The sequence below is a fragment of the Pteropus alecto genome, unplaced genomic scaffold (assembly GCF_000325575.1).
Source record: "Pteropus alecto unplaced genomic scaffold, ASM32557v1 scaffold161, whole genome shotgun sequence".
Classification (NCBI taxonomy): Eukaryota; Metazoa; Chordata; class Mammalia; order Chiroptera; family Pteropodidae; genus Pteropus; species Pteropus alecto.
Window position 1 is genome coordinate 4,281,288 of NW_006432943.1, and position 20,380 is coordinate 4,301,667.

Sequence of the window (20,380 nt, forward strand, 5' to 3'; positions counted from 1 at the left end):
AAAGAGTGTCAAGGATAGCTCTTAGGTTTCTGACTTGTATAATGACTAAAAAGTGGTGTTACTCACTGATAGAGCAGATAAGATAATGGGACCCCAATTAGAAATTCTGTCTCAGACACCTTGACTTTGAGATGCATTTGAGACATTCACTTCGTGATGTGGAGTGGGCATCCGGATATGTGGATATGGAGGTCAGAGGAGCAGGATACAGTTGAGTTCTAAAGGTCATCATGTTACATATGGGTGGGAATGTGGGACAGCGGATTCAAGGAATGGAAACCAGTCAGAATGAGGAAGTTATTTAATTTCTGATGGGAGAAAATGAGAGATGAACTAAGTAACAATAGATAGAAAATGATCTCAGAGATATTTGTGAGGTAGAATTAAAAAAAAAAATAGGGACCAATTAGAGTGGGAAAATCCATTAGAAGGTCACAGTTAACTTCCTCAGGTTTCCAGTTTTGGGAATTGGGTACATGGTAATGACATTCACTAAACCCAGAAATTTAGGAGGTGGAAAGGAGGTAGAAAGGCATCATAAGTTTTGAACCTGTTGAATATGAGGTATTTATGGAAAAATTCAAGTTGAGACATGCACTAGGCAGTCAGATAATTAATCTCGGTCTCTGTCAGGAGCTCTGTTTTTGGAGACAGAGTTGGAAATCAGCAGTGTATCGGTGCTAGTGGAAGCTGTGGGAATGAGCTGCATAGACTAAAAGAACTAGGCAAGTAGAAAATAGGAAGGCTGAATACAGGACCCTGGGGATACTGACAGGTCAGGCAGAGAAAGGAAACCTGAAAAGAGAATCGAATTAGAGTAGAACAAGGAGAGAGTATTGTTACCGAATCCAAAGGAGGATTTAAGATGGAAGGAGCTGCAAAGTGCTGAGACACTGGGCACAGCAAAGCAAGTGAAATTACAACTGAGAAATGTCACTAGAATGTTCAATAAAGATTCCCTTGGCTGACCTGAATAAGAATAGTTTCAGGAAAATGGTTAAAAGACTGGAACAGTTTTAAGTGGATGGAGAAATGACTTTGCAGTAAAAACATGGAGATGGGATTTACAGATTAGTCTTTCTAGTGGTTGACTAGAAGAAGAGGAGAGTGTGGGAACTGGCTAGAGGATGACACTGATTTTAAGGAAGGTTTGTGTTAATTAGAAAGTGATGACACAATTTGTAGATTGAGAGAAAGGAACTACTGAAAACAAAGGTTAAAATATAGGAGGAAAAGGCGTGTAGAAGCTCCAAAGAATACGGGAAAAGGTACAATTAATGCATAGAAAAGGTAATATCTAGTCTTCAATCACGACAGGGAATGAGGTCAGGAGAAGCATGACTATGGATAAGTTCGGCGATGGTGGGGAAGAAGAGTAAGTTGAGGGGATTCATGCCTGGTCGCCTCTATTTTTCTATGAAGTGAGAGGCAAGCTCATCTTTTGAGAGCAGGAAGTAGGGGATATGATAAAGAGCTCCACGATAGGGATGAAATATTGGAATAGCCTCTTTGTGAAATGTAAGAGGAAGTTCACTAGCTCAGTCTACCAGAGCTTGGAAACCATAAACTTGTAGTGGTACCAGTAGATATGAGGGTATAATCTTTTCCAAAGTGATCCATGGCCTGGGTAGAGAAACACAGAAGACAGATGGTCCATGAATTAAGGAATTTGAAGGGTAAGTGCAAAGAAAAAGGTAAATTGAGTTAAGATGCTAGTCAGTAAGAAGGTGAAGTAATGGCTTGTTGAGTCAATCTTGGAAGAAGAAAATGAAGCTAGGAAGAGAAAAATGAGAGAGAAATCAAGCCAAATGAAATCTGAATGAAATCTAAGTGCAAAGATATTCAGAGTTAAGGATTTGGGAGCTGGGGGGATAATATTTTATGGTTAGAAAGTAAAATTTTGGAGCATAAGAATTTTGAGTTGGAGCAGTACCAGGTGAAGTAAAGATCATGGCCGGGAGAAGGGATTAGTCAAGTAAAATGTAGGTAAAAGTCATTGAAAGTAAGAAAAAAAAAAGCAGATGTTTATTTTTATCACAATTTATCATGAAAAATAAAACAAGGTGAAATCTCTGTGAAGAGAGCAGCCAGGGCTGGGGTGGCAGAAGATATGCTTAATGATAATTAATCATGAGACATTTTCCCCTTAGGAAAGAGCGTTTGCTTGCTTATTTATTTTTGTGTGTGCTTATTTTAATGGAGGGAGTAGACAGTCTGAGTTTTTCCATTTCTAATGTCAAATAAATCCCTAGGAGCTGGAGTAAAAGCAACACAGATGTGACTGATGCTCTAAATAATGAATTCTCCCTCAATGCCACAAAATTGCAAATGAGTTGTGATATGCTCATGATTATTTCTTTAATGAAAATGTGACATTAAGCTATTTCTGGCAACATAGTAAACTTCTGTTTGCTGATACACTGAGCCTTTCATTAACCTTTTCACACATGCCGTAGGATCCATTTTCTGTTTGTAAAAGCTTTACATTCAAATCTCTCATAATATATAGAAATATAAATGATTGGGGAATTTTCCTGTTCAGCACTTGAGAGAAGAGAGCAGGAGGCTCTACCTTCCAATTCTGAAAGCACCAAGGACACTAAGAGCAAGACTGATGACTGGAATAAGTTGAAATCTTGAATGAGAGTTGTCATGGAAAGTTTAAAATCCCTGTAAAGTTTTCTCAGTGAAATGCTATTATCTAACTAGCTCAGATTTAGCCTTTATGTTTTATATTATTTCCTGTTTGCTTGCTTTGAGAACAGAGTTGATAGAGATGTGGAAAAGAGGTAATACAAGTTGAAAAAATTTTATATAGGTTAAGAAAAGTCTGTGAGACTGATCTATTTGGTTTATAAGACTTAATTTCTCACTTTTAAGTGATTCGTTATGCATATCAGGTCTCAGGCTATGCCTTGTAAATTGTCCATCAGGAGCATTCCAAATTATTTATGGTGTGGTTTTATACTTTATAGCTCTGTCTTAAACTGCTACATAGGAAAAACCACGGCAAATTTACCTGACCATGGCTTCTATCTGCTGGTGAGGCATTGATTTGTCCAGGGTGCTGTGAACATGCATTTCTCAGGCTTAACTTTAAAAGGCCAGAAAATAGCTTGCTATTGCTTTCTCCTGCCTAGTTTTATATTATACATTGTCAGTGATGCTGCTTTCAGAAAGTTAATTATGCTGGTCTGAATCAGAGAATTTAGTCAAACAGTGTGGGTAGAGGAAACACTAGAAAGCCACTGAAATGTAATTCGATAGAGCCAGAAATGAGTGGTGGACAGCAAGCAAGATTGTTCAGCCGACTCACAGGCTGCTAAGGGGTAGGTTGCCTAGCACAGTTTCTGCAAGCTAAGTGGAACTTTCCTCTACCACTTCCCCCCAGGTATCCGGGAATCTTGAATCTTTTCAAATGGATTCATATTCCTGATGGCCATACCAGTATTTCCTGAAGCTGGCTCTTTTTTTTCACCCCAACTCCAGGCCTGTGTTCAGTGTCAAAACATATAGATCTGCTTTTAACCAACAACACAGATTATCTAACCTTGAGTGCCTGATCTCTTTCTGGTCCAAGCCCTATCAAAAGCTTGGTTGCAAGAAATCATAGTTATGAAGGAGCATTTGCAGATGTTACAGTTTACCCACTCCAGATATATATGTATCTTTTTCCCTTGAAGAAGACGGTTAGAGAACTGTCTACTTTGATCCTTATTATTGGTCCCTTGTCGAAGTGCTTTAGCTGAATTGACTTCAGAATTTGAACTGCTCTTGGCTCGCAGTGCAGGTTTCATCAGCAACAGCTAAGCATTCTTTGTTATTGATTTTACCATGGGATGTGTTTGAGGGCATTGCCCACTATTCCCCATAATGGCCCCTATAGGAGATCTCAAGGAGACATATCCCTCGGGTCTCATTTACCTGGGAAAATTGTGTTATTTTTGGGTAGTTGTGTTTTCCTATTAAAGACATGATTCATCTTGTAATATGTTTTTTCCTCTTCGCTTTAGCCATTTAGAGCTCAGTTTGAGATATAGTTCAAAAGAGTATAACGCTAATTTTACCCTTAGCTTTATTATATTCCCATCCATTTTACCTCAGGTACCATTATCTTCAAGAATTTTATACCCTATTGTGATTAAGAATTATATACTTTTTTCTCAATTTGAAGAAATTATGATACACAGTCTCAAGGGTTTGCAAGTAAAATGGTAAAAATAGAGCTCTTGATGCTCAAGGAAAATGAAAGCAACGAGTCCACAGTGAGGGAGCCCATCAGTGGAGCAGGCTCAGTTCAAAGTACCTGTACATTGCAAAGAATGGTTGCTGTGCAGCTTTATGTCATTTAAGTAAAAAAGACACGGCTAGAATCAGTATTTCCTGAAGTGTGCTATAGGACATTAGTTCTTAAAGGATTCTATATTCATATACATTTGGGACACTCAAGGAATACATTTAACTTTTTTTAAAACTTAAACTGCAGGATTTCTAGAAGTTCTAAAAGTACATTCGTTGTGAATCTTCAGGAGGCAGACTGTGTAGTGTAGAATTTTTTAATTTATTTGACCATTTTTTTCCCCCCTAGAGCATGTCCAAGAACTAATCCCAAATGCTAGGGTAGAATAACACCATTATAATAATTATTATAATTAAAAAAGATTCTGTTTTCTCTTCAAAAGTGTAAGGCAAAGGTTTAGATATTTATTGCTAGTAATCTTAATGTTTTATTTTAAAATTTCAAGTGGCAATGGACTAAAAAAAAGTAATAAAAACCTTTATAAGCCATTTATGGTATTCTGTGGATTTATTTAGTGGAATCTTTTATATTTAGGTTATTACTTCTTAATTTAATGTTTCAGGTTCTTAACTATAAGAAAATGTGGTGTTGAGGTGAAATCCTTGGGAATTTGCTGATTGGGTGACATAATTACATGTCAAGAAGGTACAATAGTGAAGTGGTTGGAGTCTGAAATAAGAAAGACATAGTTTCAATTTATGGCTCTATCACTTACTGGATATGCAACTTGCTAGATCTGTGACCTTGGGAAGTTACTTAAATTCTATAAGCCTTGGTTTCCTTGTCTGTAACATGGGTGTTATAACATACCTACCTCATAGACTTGTTATGAGGATTAAATTAATTTATGTGTGTGTGTAGAGTGCTTAGCACAGTGATTTTCATGTATAAGTACCTAATTAATTATAACTTATAGTTTTTGCTTATTCAGCAAACATTTATTGAGCAACTGCTAGGTAATAGGTACTGTGTTGCATATGTAGGTGTACATAGGAATGAGTCACAGTCACTGCCCTTGCAAAAATGTAATCAAATAGAGAAATAATAGTTACATAAATGTGTACAGTGAAATATTTATGGATTCATAATAAATATAAATACAGAAAGCATGGAGCCATAGAAGAGAGGGTTGTCAGTTCTTTCGGGACGAGGCGGAAAGGCGACTTACTTGAGGATCCATAGTGGATGCTACATTAGAGATGAGTTATAAAAGGTGATTTGGTATTTTCCAAGGGGAGGACAGTGAGGCCAGGGGTGCTGGCAAGAGGGATTCCAGGATGACTGATGAGAATGAAAAAGGAGGCAGAGTGAATTCGGGAAGCTGCAGGTAGCTCAGAATAGCTGTGAATGGCATGTGCAGGGCAGAGGTTTAAGGAGAAACGAGGTGGCCAAGTCAGCAGTGGCTGGGAAATGAGGGTCTTAAATCTCAAAGTGAAGCATTTGCAAGTTATACTGTAAGCCATGGGGCAGCACTAAGGTATTTCGGCAATGGAGTAACTATTGATTTGTTTTAGATCAATGCTGCTCCAGGTGTGGTCTGTATACTCGTTTCATTAGCATCAGGTGGGAGTTTTATTAGAAATGTAAATTTTCAGGCCCCACCCAGTGCTACTGAATCAGAGTCTCGACAATTCAGCAATGTTTTGTCAAGCTCTCTAGAAGATATTTTAAAACATTAAAGTTGGGGAAGCACCGTTTTAGGTAGATCACTCTATGTGCTTTATAGAGGATGGGCTGTACCCCCTCCAGTTAGAACCAGGGAGATTAACAAGTGAAGAACCATTGTCTAGGCAAGCAATGATGGCAGGGTCTGAATTAAATCAGAAGTGGACAAAAAAGCGGGAGAGACATTTAATAGAAATGTTAATAAAGTTTACTTTATGGAACCATAGTTACTGCCTGGATTCTGTGTTAGGAAAAGTGACGATTCAGGGATAACTGCTAAGTTTCTCACTTTGTTAATAGACTAATAATATACATTGAGATAGGGGATATAGGAAGAGTATAAATTTTTTATTTTGTTTTGTTTTGGTAGTGAGAGCAATTTCCACACCAGTCAAACTAAACCACTTGAAGTTCTTCAAACACACATGCTATCTTAACTTCAAGGCCTTGGTACATGCTTTTCCCTCTGTAAGGACATTCCCTGCCTCATTCCCTTGGTCAGCTCTCTGCATCTAGCAAACTCCCATTTACCCCTCAAGACCTATCTCCAAAAGAGTCCTCTCCCCAGAAGAATGTCCCTTCTAAATGCTTTTTAGGGTTACTACATTAGGTAAAGTGGACTTTCTGCTTCTCTGTTTCCTTTGTGCTTAGGTCCTGATGGTAAGATCTGTGTCTGGTTCAGCATTTTGCCACAGTCCGTGGCAGGATATCAGGTGCTCAAGAGTTAATTGTTGAATAAATTATGAAAGAATGGTCAGAGGAAGAAGAGTTGTCAAAGGAGGACTAAGAAAGCATCGTATGAGAAGTAGAAGGAGTATGAGGAGGAAATGATGGCATGGAAATCAATGAAGAAAATTTTAGAAAGGAGTGATCAGTGGTGTCAAAGCTTCCAAGCCATTGTGTAAGATAAAGACTGAAAATGTCCATAGGATATGATAATCAGGGCAGTGGGGCCCTTTGCCAATATGACTTCAGGGAGTGAGATCTCATAGCAGAAATCAGATGGCAGTGTTTGAAAAACAGCTGGTAGGCAAAAGAGTAGAACCTGAAACTATGAGGAGCTGGTGCATGAGAGAAAGGACGGAAGAAGGAGATGTGGGGTCAAAGGAAGGCTCTTTGAAACGAGAGGTGATTTAAAATATACGTGCTTTGATAGGGGCCTGGTATAATGAGAAATCTACGGTAAAGAACGAGGAGAAAGAATGATAACCAATCAGAGTCCAGCTTAGAGGAGGCATGAAGCATCATGAAGAAGGATTAATCTTAAACTAGAAGAGGGCCTGGGAGGGAATGGAGATGGGTGTGGACATAGCCAAGTTTATAGGGATAGAGAAGGAAGTTTTGAGTGTTGAGAACTGACAGCTAATGTTCTCATTGAAATAGAGGAAGAGCTAGAAGTTCCCGTTTATGAATGGTGTGTGTGTGTGTGTGTGTGTGTGTGTGTGTGTGTGTGTCTGTCTGTCTGTGTGTCTGTGTGTATGCATGTGTGTGTTTGCGCACACGCGCGCGAATAATTCTACTTTTGACATGTTGACTTTCATGGTCTCCTAAAGGAGTCACTATCAAAAATACTGGCTTGTCCCTTGACTCTACCATTAGTCCTATTATTTTAAGGTTAGTGCCCCTTATGAATTCTAAGAGTTTATTGATTTGGATGAGAGCTTTTTATTGAGTATATAGGGAGTGTTGTAAGGTCATCATTAATTTGTGATATTATGCTTGAGAGACTATTACTGAGAAAATATTCTTCTTAAAGGGCAATCCTTCCATAATTCAAAGAATGTCATTTGACTCCTCACCTAGATATTTATATACTATGTAAGGGACCTGGACATTTAATAGCATGTGATCTATGTGAGCCTCCTACATTACAAAAGGAGGAGGAAAGAATCCAACCATGTTATTACTTTGGTTGAGTTTGTCATACCCTTACTTGAATGCATGAGCAAGCCATGCTGTGCCACCTCGAATAAGCTATTAATCAGTATAAAAGTATAAAGATATACACCTTAAAAACATGGTTTTGTGTCCCAAGTGGCTCTGTAATATTAAACATTAACATTAATTGAATTCTTACATCACACCGTATATTATGCTATAAGCTTTTGTGGTATAATCTCATTTAAATGTTATAATAATTCAAGGAGACAGGAAACATTTAAGTTGTTTTTTTATAGATGAGGAAACTGAGACTTAAAAATAGGTAACTTGCTTTTCTTTTAGCTTGCCATTCAAAGGAGAATGTGAAAGTTCAGAGGGCCTCATATTTAATCAGTGTAGAGTTCTGTGTTTAAACTGCAACCTTACAACTTTTTCTGATTTTCTAATTTTACGACACTGAATAACCTAGGTAGGGAAGTTTAAAAGTCCAGGCTAGCCTAGACCTGTGCTCAAGATGAACAGATACATGGCGTATGTGCCTTCCCATCTCCCTCTGTGTCCATTGCAGACATTGATAATCAGTCATAGCACACTTTTCTTGAGGCCCAGAAATGGTCTCAGAAGCCCTCACGAGATAGTTATCCAGGCAACCACTACTAACTGATTTGTCATCCAGAAGCTGCTATACTTAATTATTTTGTGAATCACATCTGGTGGGCAGAAGTATCAGTTTAGGCCCTCTGAGAAGCAACCAACATCGGAAAAGACCTATAAAGGCTTCACTGGGGGAAATGCTTGTGAAGATAAAGGGGAATTGGGGAGGGGAGCTACTGTGGCAGGGAGTGTTTTCAGACTACAATGCACATTTGATACCTGTGGAAGGACAGAAGGAAGGAAAGATTGGGTAGGTAGGACCTCTGACTATGTGCAGTTCTGAGGAAGTCTTAGCCAGGATGATGGGATTTCTAAGTAAAGGTGTCTCTTAGAGAAATCCCCCATTGGGCAGGAATGGGCTGGCTCTCATTCCTGCCTCCCTTACCTGCTCAGTCAGGGGGGCTATAAACAGCCTGGGGGAAGCATGGCCTTGGAGCTAGAAGCCACAAGTCAACTAAATCCTTGATGAGGATTTGCGTGCACACTTCCATGGCAGCCATGACAAGTACCCCTGGATGTTTTAGCTGATTCTTACAGATCAGCTAGGAACTATGATTGTGCTACCAACATTGGCAATTCACAAAGCCACTGAAATTTTCTTAGCAGCTGGAAGATTAGAATTCTATTTCTCTTTTGTGGAGTTGTGGCTTGTATTTCTGAGTTTTTAGGAGTTGTATGTGGAAGAGTTGTTTCCTGTGTATTTGTGGAGCTCCTGGTTCCTCCCCTAACCATCAAATCCGGAGAAAGAAGAGGAAGTGGCAGCCACTTTTTTTCATTTGCCAACTGATCCCTGGTCTTAACACTTCATTCAGTTGGAAATTATGTTTCACTTTCACTTAGCAAAAGCCATCCTCTTTGTTACAAGGATTGTAAAATAATAACATATGATTTATACAGTGCTGTAAAACATTGGTATCTAAAGGGAATATGTTTAAGATCTTCAACTATTCCCTGAAATTACAAATAACAGAGATACTTATATAGCCCATTGGTTTCCTCCCAAATTATATTTTCACTGAAAGACATATGCTTTCGTCTTTGTCATGTGATAGACTTTTTTTTTTTCCTTAGCAGAGAAACAAAGATTCTGCCACTTTAAGAGTTACAAACAATAAGTAGCATCTCAGCAAAGCTGTTTGGCTGATAACTGAGTTTAGTCACTAGCTCAGGTAATTGGTCGTGCACACCACTCTCAGAGCATGTGGAACTGAAGGTGTACTGGAAAATCATACATCACCACACACCATGACAGTGACATCAATCACAGTCATTACCTACCATTTATTGATTGTCATTGCCAAGGAAATACATTAATATCAGATATTTATAACAACCCTGTGAGGTAGATGGTACTACCCCTTTTAGAGAGATTGGAAAAAAATGAAGGGGATGAGAGAACTTAAGGAGGTTACCATAGTCAAACGGTAAGTGACAGAACTGAGGTTTAAAGCCACACACCCTTTGTCTCCAAGTCTAGAGCTCTTAATTACTATTTGTGGTTATTCAAAATGAGTCAGAAGCTGTAGGTCAAATCAATTGACACCATGGGTCTGCTGCATATAATACTATGCCCCCTCCCCCCATTTAATCAGATTTGCCTTTAGGGCTGGATGCAAATATCATTAAATGCCTGTAGTACACATACAGTTAGTAAGGCAACCCTTATCTAAATGTATTAATCATGTTTTGCACCTTAAGGCTAGCCTCAGATAAAGGAGCTTTGTACAGGGATTTTCTAAAGTACATTAAAAATAGAGAACACTTTCTCTGTTTTTCTTTTCTCAAAGTTATGTGGAGGCCAAGGATAGTGTTATAAACCACAGGACAGCAGAGGCCACGTCTAGCTTAATCCTAGTTCCCAAGAACTGTGCCTGAGACATAAAGAAAGTTCTCTACACAGACACTGCATGAAGGGTCACTGACATATTTGGCTGCTGAGAAAATGTAATATTCATTGAATAGAAGATTACAGGCAGGGAAAGAATATTATAAGTTCACTTAAATTAAGATGAAAAAATATGTAGAATAGTGTGTGCCCCAAGTCTGGTCAGTAGTCTACTTTTCTTTGAGGGCGAGGGTGGTTCTTTGTGGATCTGATTTTCCTAAAGGACACAAAAAAGGGGCAATTGGCTCAGCCATCGAGAAGAGAAAATGAAAAGGAACATCTGACCACTATTTTTTTTTAAATGCCTTATTACAAGTCTTGGGAAAATGTGTGCAGAAGATGAAAATAGCCAGGTGTTTGGGTAACAACCCTCCGGGGCCAGCTGGCAGAAGGCATCTGGTCATTGGAACAGATGGAAAAAAACACCTAAAAGATGAAGAGTTAGTCCAAGAGAGGGCACAGGAAAACACCCAGTGTTGGGGAGGCAATGGACAGACCATAAATTATGCAGATGAAAAAGGATTAAAGGAGCACATTTTAGAAGGTGCTAGTGTTTAATAAAAGGTCTTTAATCAGCAGAAGCAGATGTCAGTTGGAAGTCAGTTGTCCCTTCAGATGTTGGTGGGTCAGAAGACATGCACAGGAGGTGGAGAGACTTCCTTCAGTGCATGCTCTGATGACACGGAGCACCTTCAGCAAAAGAACCAGCAAGCTCAGGGGTCTAAATTACAAGGCAAGCAAGTCTCTCCGAGTTGAAAGTAGGAGATAAAAAGCTACTAAAAGTTGCACAAATGCCATGTAATAAATGGCCTCATGGGGAAGTAATCCAAAATATATGTCTTGGATTTTAAACTTCTTATCCAGTAAAATGATGGACCATATTTATAAGGGAGAAATGCAAAGTACTGCTGTGGTCTCCTACTCTCCACCCTGCCACTATCCTCTGACCCCACCTGTATTTCTAAGCCACCAACATACTGTAAATAACAACTAACACTACTTGGCACTTGCTACATATAAGCATTGCTCCAAGTATTTTACATAAATTAACTTGTTCATCCTCACAAATAGCCCTGTGAGAAGATGCTTTTATTATCCCTATTTTACAGATGGGTAAACTGAGTCACAGAGAAGGAATTGATAAAAGAAAAAAACCCAATAGGATAAAAAAAATGTAGTCCCACCATTGTTAAAATAAACTGCTGGTTATAGCAGCCGAGAGCTGGAGGTGAAAGGTAGAAACGGAACATAGGAGAAATGGACAAGAAATTAAACCACACTTTTTCAGGCAGGAGTGGGGAGAGACTAGTCTTAAAAGAAGAAAGATAAGAAATAAGCCTAAAGTCTATAAAGTTAGACCAATATTTACTTGTTAAAGAGACTGGAGCTAGAGCACAATCTCTAAATTTTGAAAATGCAACACGTTTGGTCTATATCCTCAAGTCAGCCTAATGACAACAAACCTTGAAAAAGCACTGGGAGTAAAAAAAGGAAGCAAAAGAGAAGGAGAAGAGACTTCAGACGAGGTAGGGCAGGAGGACACAGCAGTGCTGTTGACTGTACAATGATAGCCATCTGTCGTGGTCCATAAACCCTCAGGGCTTTGGCTCCCAAACCCGAAAAGTCTCATGTCGTCTGTGGGGTCCTCAGAGAGAAGTTAATCAGGCGTCCTCTTCCTGGGCACATCAGTCTGTTGTTATACATATGTTCAATTTGAGACTCTGCCTTCCAAGAGAAGCTGTTTTTCATTTATGCACATGTAAGCCGAATCTGCCAGACAACCACTAGAGGTCCAAGGGCATTCTTAGCTGGTGTCTTCACTCCACCGCACACTCGCCTTGGCTTCTGTTGTTGCCTCTGAAGCAAGTGCCCAGACCCTGAGTCCTATAGGCTGAAAGTGTAAAGGTACAGGGCTGTATCAGCCTCATGATTCTCAACTTGTCACAGCAGGAGACACTGTTCCAAGAATGGGGCCAGGGATAATACGAAGATGTTCTCAACCAGGCAAAATATGCAAACAAACTGGTTGAAAGGGAGGTGCAGGGCAAATCCAGAGTCTTAGCTTCTGAACTGGAGCAGAGAGAGGGGATGGACGAATTAATGTGATTGTAGCTCAGAAGTAGAAATGTAGGGACTCAGTTACTTTCAGTATCTTTGTTCAGACTGAAAGCTGAAAAGTAAAACATGAATTCATTCCACAAACTTTATCAAGGTGGAGTTCTCAAAATACAAGTTTAGATTAAAATCTTCTCTCATTTTATAAGATGGCTGGTGTTACTTATTTGGAGTCTCCCCATAGCAAATATGGAAGGGGTTAGCTTTCCTTCTAATTTCCTCTCTGCTCTGGTATGACTTTTGCTGTGCCCAGTTCCTGCTCGCTCTGCCCCTCATCTATTGTAGTCCGGAGAAAATTCCCTCTCTGCCTATTTTAGTATACCTTAAAAGTTATCATCTCTTCTGTGAGGAGTCAATCTCCTAAACCATTGTGTTGGGGACATGAAATGGTACAGACAGTAAACTTCCTGAGAGGAGAGAGGGGCAGGAATACCTCTCCAAATTGGAAATTATAGCAGACTGGGGTCAGACAGAAGACAGGAGGTGTGTGTGTGTATGTGTGTAACACGCATGCACATCAACTTGATTGCTGGCAACATTTATCAGTTTATCAGGTAAATCTTCAGGATTAACTGATTACAAACCTCTATTTAGGCTTATTTTGTTTTCCCAGTGTACTATTAGACATAGGGCTGTCTACATTGTTTAGTCCAATAGTGTTTCTCAACATTGGCTGTATATTGTTATTTTGGGAGGAGCTTTAAAAATGTCCTATGGGAGAATCAGATTCAATTGGTCTGGGTATGCCCTCTGCATCAGGACTTTTAAATCTTCCCAGATGATTCTAATTTGCAGACATGGCCAAGAACCAAAGGTGTAGAGTGACATCCTAACAGGAGCCTAAGGATTCATCAGGCTACTGAACCAGATGAAAGGACATGTTATAGTAACAACATTACTTAAAAGGAGGAAAAGACACTGAAAATAAACATCTAAATGCAGGTCTTTCTGTTTATAAAACAGCAGCACCAACAGATATGATTCAGTAGTGGAGGCCACAGAAAACACCGGATCTCTTCCAAGTTTTATTCTTCTTGTTAATGCATTTGCCATCAGGGTATGTTATAGTCCCCCTCTCTTAAGTACTAAGAGATGCTCAGGAAGCTTGGAGGCCAAAGGTACAGTTTTATTAGCAATATGTCCATTGGTTCTCCCTGGAGTTCAAGTATCAAAATAACCTCTACAAACGAACCCACTGCTTTCAGTGCATATCAAGATAGACACCAAATCAAGTTATACAGATCTGTCACCCCTGATCTCTAGGTGAATAGACTACGAAACCAGAAGATTATGCTGCTGGGGGTTTGGAAAAGAGAATGTCAGTCAGATTCGCATTTCCTTCTACACCTGGGACACCCAGGCAACTTTCAAGACATGACTTTAGTCAAGGAATTCTTTTCCTTATAATTCTATCAAATCTGATTAATGATAACATGCCATCTTCATTGAGCACTGCTAGGTACCAGGCATTCTACTAAGGGCTTTATATGGATTATCTCATTTCACCCTCACATTTTCTACAGGAAGTAGATGCTATTTTCCTCATTGTACAAGTGAAGAAATTGAGACTTAATGTGACCTTATGACATGGTCATTATCTTGCGGCTCATAAATGATAGAGTAAGGATTTATACCTAGATCTGTGACTTCAAAATCCAAGCTTTTATCACTGAGTTTCTGCCCTTGGTTTATAGACTTCCAAGGTAAAACAGTTCAATTTTGTTTGTTTTTCAGTCCCTTGGTTTATCCCTTCCTAGAATCTGAACCTAGTAATTGTAATGATGTGTAATTCTTTTGTTATTGATTTACTTAAAAATGAGTCTCTAAGAGTTTGCCAGTGTATCTGTGAACTTCAAACAATAGCTGACTTCGTAACTGGGGATTGAGATGTTTATACAATCTGATTAATTATGAGAAGGAAGCAACCAATGATAAAAATTGAATATGCTCCTGCGCTGACTCATACCATCAGTGCTGCTATTTTGTCAACATTGAAAATTGGATTTTAAACTTAATACTGTTCCTTTTCTGTTTTAGCTAATGGTTATTATAATATTTTGCTCAATCTGCCAGAGACACTTGAAAATCTTCCCAAAGCTATCATTAGCAAGTAATGATATAGGGCCACCCAGGGTTTCTCTGGCTACCTATACATGGATACATGGATGAAGAGGTATGATGATACCTAAGCTTTTCTAACACTGATTGTATTGCTACAAATAAACAGAGAGGACAGCAAATGAAGATTTGGTTAATCTGCATTTGAATGTGTGTATGTACAGGGATCCCCACGTACTTGTCTTCTATGAACTTTTGTCTCGTACATTTAGGGTGATGCCAGCCTCTGAGAAGCCCTGTCATTGTAGTGCATGCGAAGTAAACGGCTTAGGCTTAGCTACTATCTGAGCTTGCCCTCCTCCTCTGAGGGCATAAATGAGACGGATCTTCTCTCAAGGATGTTCTAGCCATTCTACAGAATGTCAGAGTGTCTTGCCTGGGACGCTGAACTTGAACTCAATGTCAGTGGGTGAAGGCCGTCCATGTGGATTTATGGAATCTCTAGCACCTCTAAAATCCATTGCAACTTCTCAGAGTCTTCTGAAGCCAGATAGCCTAGAATAAATAAATCTCAAGAATTGATTAATTTCCTTTTAAAGCTTTTACTACTCTGAGGCCAAGACTGGATTTTTTTAATTCTCCAAGTAAAGCGCCTAGCAGCATGTCCTTTTATGCTGTAGGCTCCTCTATCTTCTGCGTTCAAGGACAGAATGGAGTTGAGACAGTAATGGGAAGAGGTGATGCTTTTCCCCTTTCACTGGCAGAATAGGCCATGTATCCTTCTCCTTGAACTATGGGAAAGAGGCACATGGCAGAACACTGGAGATGTCCTTTGATGGAGAGACCAGGTTTTGTTTCCTTGATTATAATATATATTATAATTTATATGATTATATGCATATCAAGATATGTATTTATACTGTAGTATAAATTTTAACTAAAATGAATTTTGGAAATAATGCAAAGTTATGTGCAATACCTAGAGAGAAGCTAGAACAATGAGAAAGACATTGTGAGATTCACAAAGACGCTCCACAGCTCTCTTTCCAGGCCTGCAGTAGGACTGCACTTCCCCACCATCCCCTTGAACTAGGAGTGGCCTTGTGACTATTTTGGCCAGCCAAGTGTGCATGGAGGGGAAACATGTCACTCCTGGGCAGAAGCTTTAAAGCCAGTATGTGTTTCGCAATGCTCGCCTTCCTGTCAGCATGGTAGATGGCTGCTCTATCAGCCCTGGTCCCTGATGGAATCTTTTTGTGGATCCACTATGAACATGTAGACAGAAAAAGAAATTTATTTGAAGCTACTGAATTTTGCAGTTATTTGGATAGGCAACATATTCTGACTGATAAGAAAAGCATCATGTTAAAGGCCCCATGTTGAGGGGTAATAGAAATATGATGAAGGAAAATGCTCAGGAAAAAAGAACTTGAAAATAATTTATTTTAACCTTAGGAACTGCTGGCCAACAAATGTAGGAAAGGATTGAAAAGATATTAAATTGCCCAGGCCAAGCCCTACAAAGCTTCTGTTTTTTTTTTTTTTACTTGTAATATATATAACATAAAATTTGCCATTTTAACCATTTTTATTTGTACCATTTGGTGGCATTAAGTACATTCATGTTGTTGTGCAGCCATCAGCACCATCCATTTCCAGAACTTTTTCATTAACCCAGAGTGAAACTCTGTACTCATTAAATAATAACTGCTCATTCTCCCTTCTGTAACCCATGACAACCACCATTCTGCTTTTTGTCTCTATGAATTTCACTACTCTAGGTACCTCATGTAAGTAGAATCATACAGTATTTGTCCTTTTGTATCTGGCTTATTTAAAGCTCCCACCCCTTTTTAAAAAAAGATTGCATTCTAGTTTTTGCTTACAACTCTTATATCTGTCTGGTGATTTCTAAGACAGTCTTTGCTCAAAGAAGAGAGAGGGATGACAAAAATCTGCCCTAATCACTGACTCTGGCAGTGGGTTGAGGTGGCTGCGTGCTTTCCAGGCCAGAGGTCAGCAACCTTTCCAAACTGGAATGTTGGGGATCCAAGCCCAGTGCTTCCCCTGGGTCAGGGGTCAGGCATGGTTTCAAACCCTGAGTGAGCAATTTCTGCCTCCTGCTGATACAGGAAAGGCAGATTGCTGTGTCTCCCAAATTGAAGTGAAGAGACAGCTTTGATTTCTTACAATTGTAAAGGTTTAGCCCAGTGACAGCAGGTGGTTGGTTATAGCTTTCAGATGGGGCTGTGACAATGATGACAGGTCCCAATGACATAGGAAACCACTCACTAGACGATCAAAGAAGGAGATCTATTCTTTTTACCTCTATAAAATTAAGCTGTCAGAAGATGTCTGGGGAAGTTATTACCCTTTTTGGTAACTTTTTCCCCCAGAATTACACTTGTTAGACCTATGTGGATAGTCTAAGGTGGACATTGGAGGGGTGAGGGATGGCGATGGGACTGGGGTCAGAGAACTCCAGGTTGGAGAATGCAGAATACACTGCGTTGATGTGGCCCCCGAGCGCCTGTTCAGGGAGGTGGGCCAGCTTTGGAGGACATGGGTGAGCCATCAAGACCACTTCTGAAATCTAGCTTTTGCATGCTTCATTAGAAGGCCATGTGGACAGAGTGGTGAAATCCTGTCTTCTGGTCATACTGAAGTTTTTGTTTGGAAATTAGCAGAATCAGAGTTTTATTTTTATTTTTAAAAGGTAATGGGAAACTTCGGTAATTGCCATAGAGATAATAAAATTGCGCTCTGGTTTATGTATTTGCTTAGTAGGTATCTCTATGTGTCAAGCATTTAATTAGGTGCTGAGGATACAACAGAAGCAGAAGCACAAATGATTTCCCCCTTCATGGGCCTCCTAGTCCAGGGAGCAGACAAATATTATTCAATTAATAAGTCAGTCAATAAGTATTTATTGAACATGTGAGGTGTTGCAGACATTGGGGATATTCCTGGAAGCTAATCAGATACAAATCTTGTAAACAGAATGTCAACTTGTAAATCTAACGAGGGCTAGGAAAGAGAAGTGTTCTGTACCATGAGAGCCTATTATCCGAGTCTAAGATAGTCAGGGAGAGCTTTTTTGGAGATCTGAGGTACCAAAGAGCTTCCCCAGGCGAAAGGGGACAAAAGTGTATTCCAGGCAGAGGGAAGAGCATGTGCAAGGGCCCTGTGGGAAAGCATTTGGTGAGAATGAGGAAGAATGGAGACCATTTGTAGTTAGAGTAGAGAGAGAGGGATTGGTAGACAAGTTAAAGCTGTAGAAGCAGGTGGGAGCCAGTCAGGAAAAGTGTACTCATAAAAGCCAGAACAGTCCGGCTGGTCATTTCCCTTGTCAGAATGTGCACATCCTCTTCTTCTCTTCATCAGCATAGTGTGGTGGCTGAGAGCATGGATTCTGGAGCCAGACTGCCAGAGTTGGAGCCCTGCTCTCACAAGCTTTGTGACCACATAAGCAAGTTGCTTAACTTCTCCGTGTCTCAGTTTTTTTTTATCTGTAAAATGGTGAATATAATAGTACATATCTCATAAATTTGTTAGGAAAATTAAATGAGATTACACACACATACACATACACACACACAGTGTTTAGGATAATATCAGGCACTATTTATAAGTGCCACATAAATAAGACCTTTTATTATTACCCTGTATGGTAGAGAACATCACTCTTTACCAAATAGTTCCTAATCAGTTTATGAATAAGAAATCCACGCTGAATTATATCCAGAACACATAATGTTTGCATCATGAACAGAAAAAAATAAAAAAATAAAACAAACTGTAGGTCTTTTCAGTGTCCATTTAAGGTGTGGAAAAATTCATTTCTCAAGTAAGTCATCTTGGAAAAGTGCTCTTTCAAGGTAAGGGAATTAAAATGCCTTCTGCTTTGCCCAGTGTGTACTTGAGATTTTGGGTACTGTTTCAGGTGATACTCAGAACTGACCAAGGGCAGCAGTTACCTCAGATCCTCTTATCATTTTATCATTGATGTGACTGAGCAATTTTAGAAAGGCAGAGGCAGAAGTGACCTTAGAGATCGATTAGTCATTTGTTCTGATTTAATTGGTGGTTGGTTTCTACACAAAGTGATCACACGAGAAAACAGAGCTGCCAGCTTAAGACTTCAGTAGACAAGTAAGTAATTTAAATTGAGATGCTTCTGTGTAACTCATCAGTCATCTGAAGCTTCTCTTTTGGAAGGTGATAATGCATTTTTGCTAAACTTTGAAAAAAAAAAAACTATTTCTGAAAAATAAAAATAATAAGCAGCCTTACTTTGTCCCTATAGGTTTGGTAACATTGTGAGTCATCAGACCCTCCATGTGGATGACACTAGGTTATTAAACAAACTTTTATGGAATGCTCACTATCTATGGGGCCTTGTGATGGATACTTTCACATGATGCCTTGTTTAATCCTCACAGTAATTTCATGGAGACTCAGACAGGTCTTGCGCCCATTGGCCCTTGGGTCCCGTCTAGCCCTTCCTCTGCTCTGCTCTGTATTGCAGGGCACTGACTCCTGCAGCTGCCTTTCCTAGTCTCTCTTGCCCACTGGTTCCTGGTTCTGTTTGGGCATTTGGAGGCAATAGTGGAGATGTAGGATGCGGTGGAGAGAGAAGCCACGTATTTCTTCTCTTTCTCCCCCGCACCCGCCTCCAGCTCCCATGGGACTAGTAAGATATGGTTCAACTTCCACTTGGTGTCTACACTCCTGGACTCCCATAACATTGTGTCCTCCCTCGGTCTCTTAGTTAATGGATGGTTGCACTTCCTGCTCTCATTCATCTCTGGAATTACCCCACTGTCTGCTGTTAGGCTTACAGTCTCCATAGCCTGTGTAACCATTTCCCTGAATTAAATTCCCCCTATTAAAAATATGTGAAGTAATGCCTATTTTCTTATTTAGGCCCTAACTAATAGAGTTTAGTATAATTATATCTTTTTTTTTTTTTAATATATGAGGAAACCAAGGACCATACAGGCTATATATCACAATAGTAAGCTGCCAGCTTACTCAGTATCAATATCATAAATCTACAAATTAAATAAAAGTCCTTGTACTCCTAAACTCACAAACTTTTCTGCTATTATACTATGGTGCCTTCATAACTCTCTAGAAAAAGGAAACTTTATTTATAGGGGTGATCTCTCTTGGATCATTAGTATCATGATGGGTTTTACCACAGTCCTGTTTTAGTTCATTTATGTTAATGGCTCACCGAAGATGAGTTTGAGGATCAATCTTACATCGCTCCAGAGACAGAATTATTAGGCCCAGATCAGAAAGTTGCCCTTTTGTGTGTCCACTAAAGCTCGGTTCTTTGCAAAGTTCTCCACAGATCCTTGAAGCCAACAAGTTTTGGTCACTTTTCTAGGCCAGAGGAGGAATTCCCTTTATTTCAGTTCAAATAGAAAATTGAGATCTGTATTCCTCACCTTGAATTTACTCAGAATCAGGATAGGGATACCCTTAAATTATCGTTAAGTCCCACACAAGATCAAAGACTTTGGACTTTACCATAATTTTAGACTTAATTTTTAGATTCTTTTCATAGGAATAAATCATAGGCTAAAATGTTTGTGGTCTGAAAACACTGAAGTCAATTTACTTGTAGAGACTCTTCTTATGAAGAAGTTGGCATTCTAAAAAGGACAGATAAAATGCTAAACCAGCAGTAGAAAAACAGCCTTGGAATTCTCTCTTTCTGTTAAATAGTAAGAATAGATAGATGGGACCAAGTAGCGGAGAGTGTTGAAGTCTAGGGGGTGTGTGTGTGTGTGTGTGTGTGTGTGTAGGGGAAG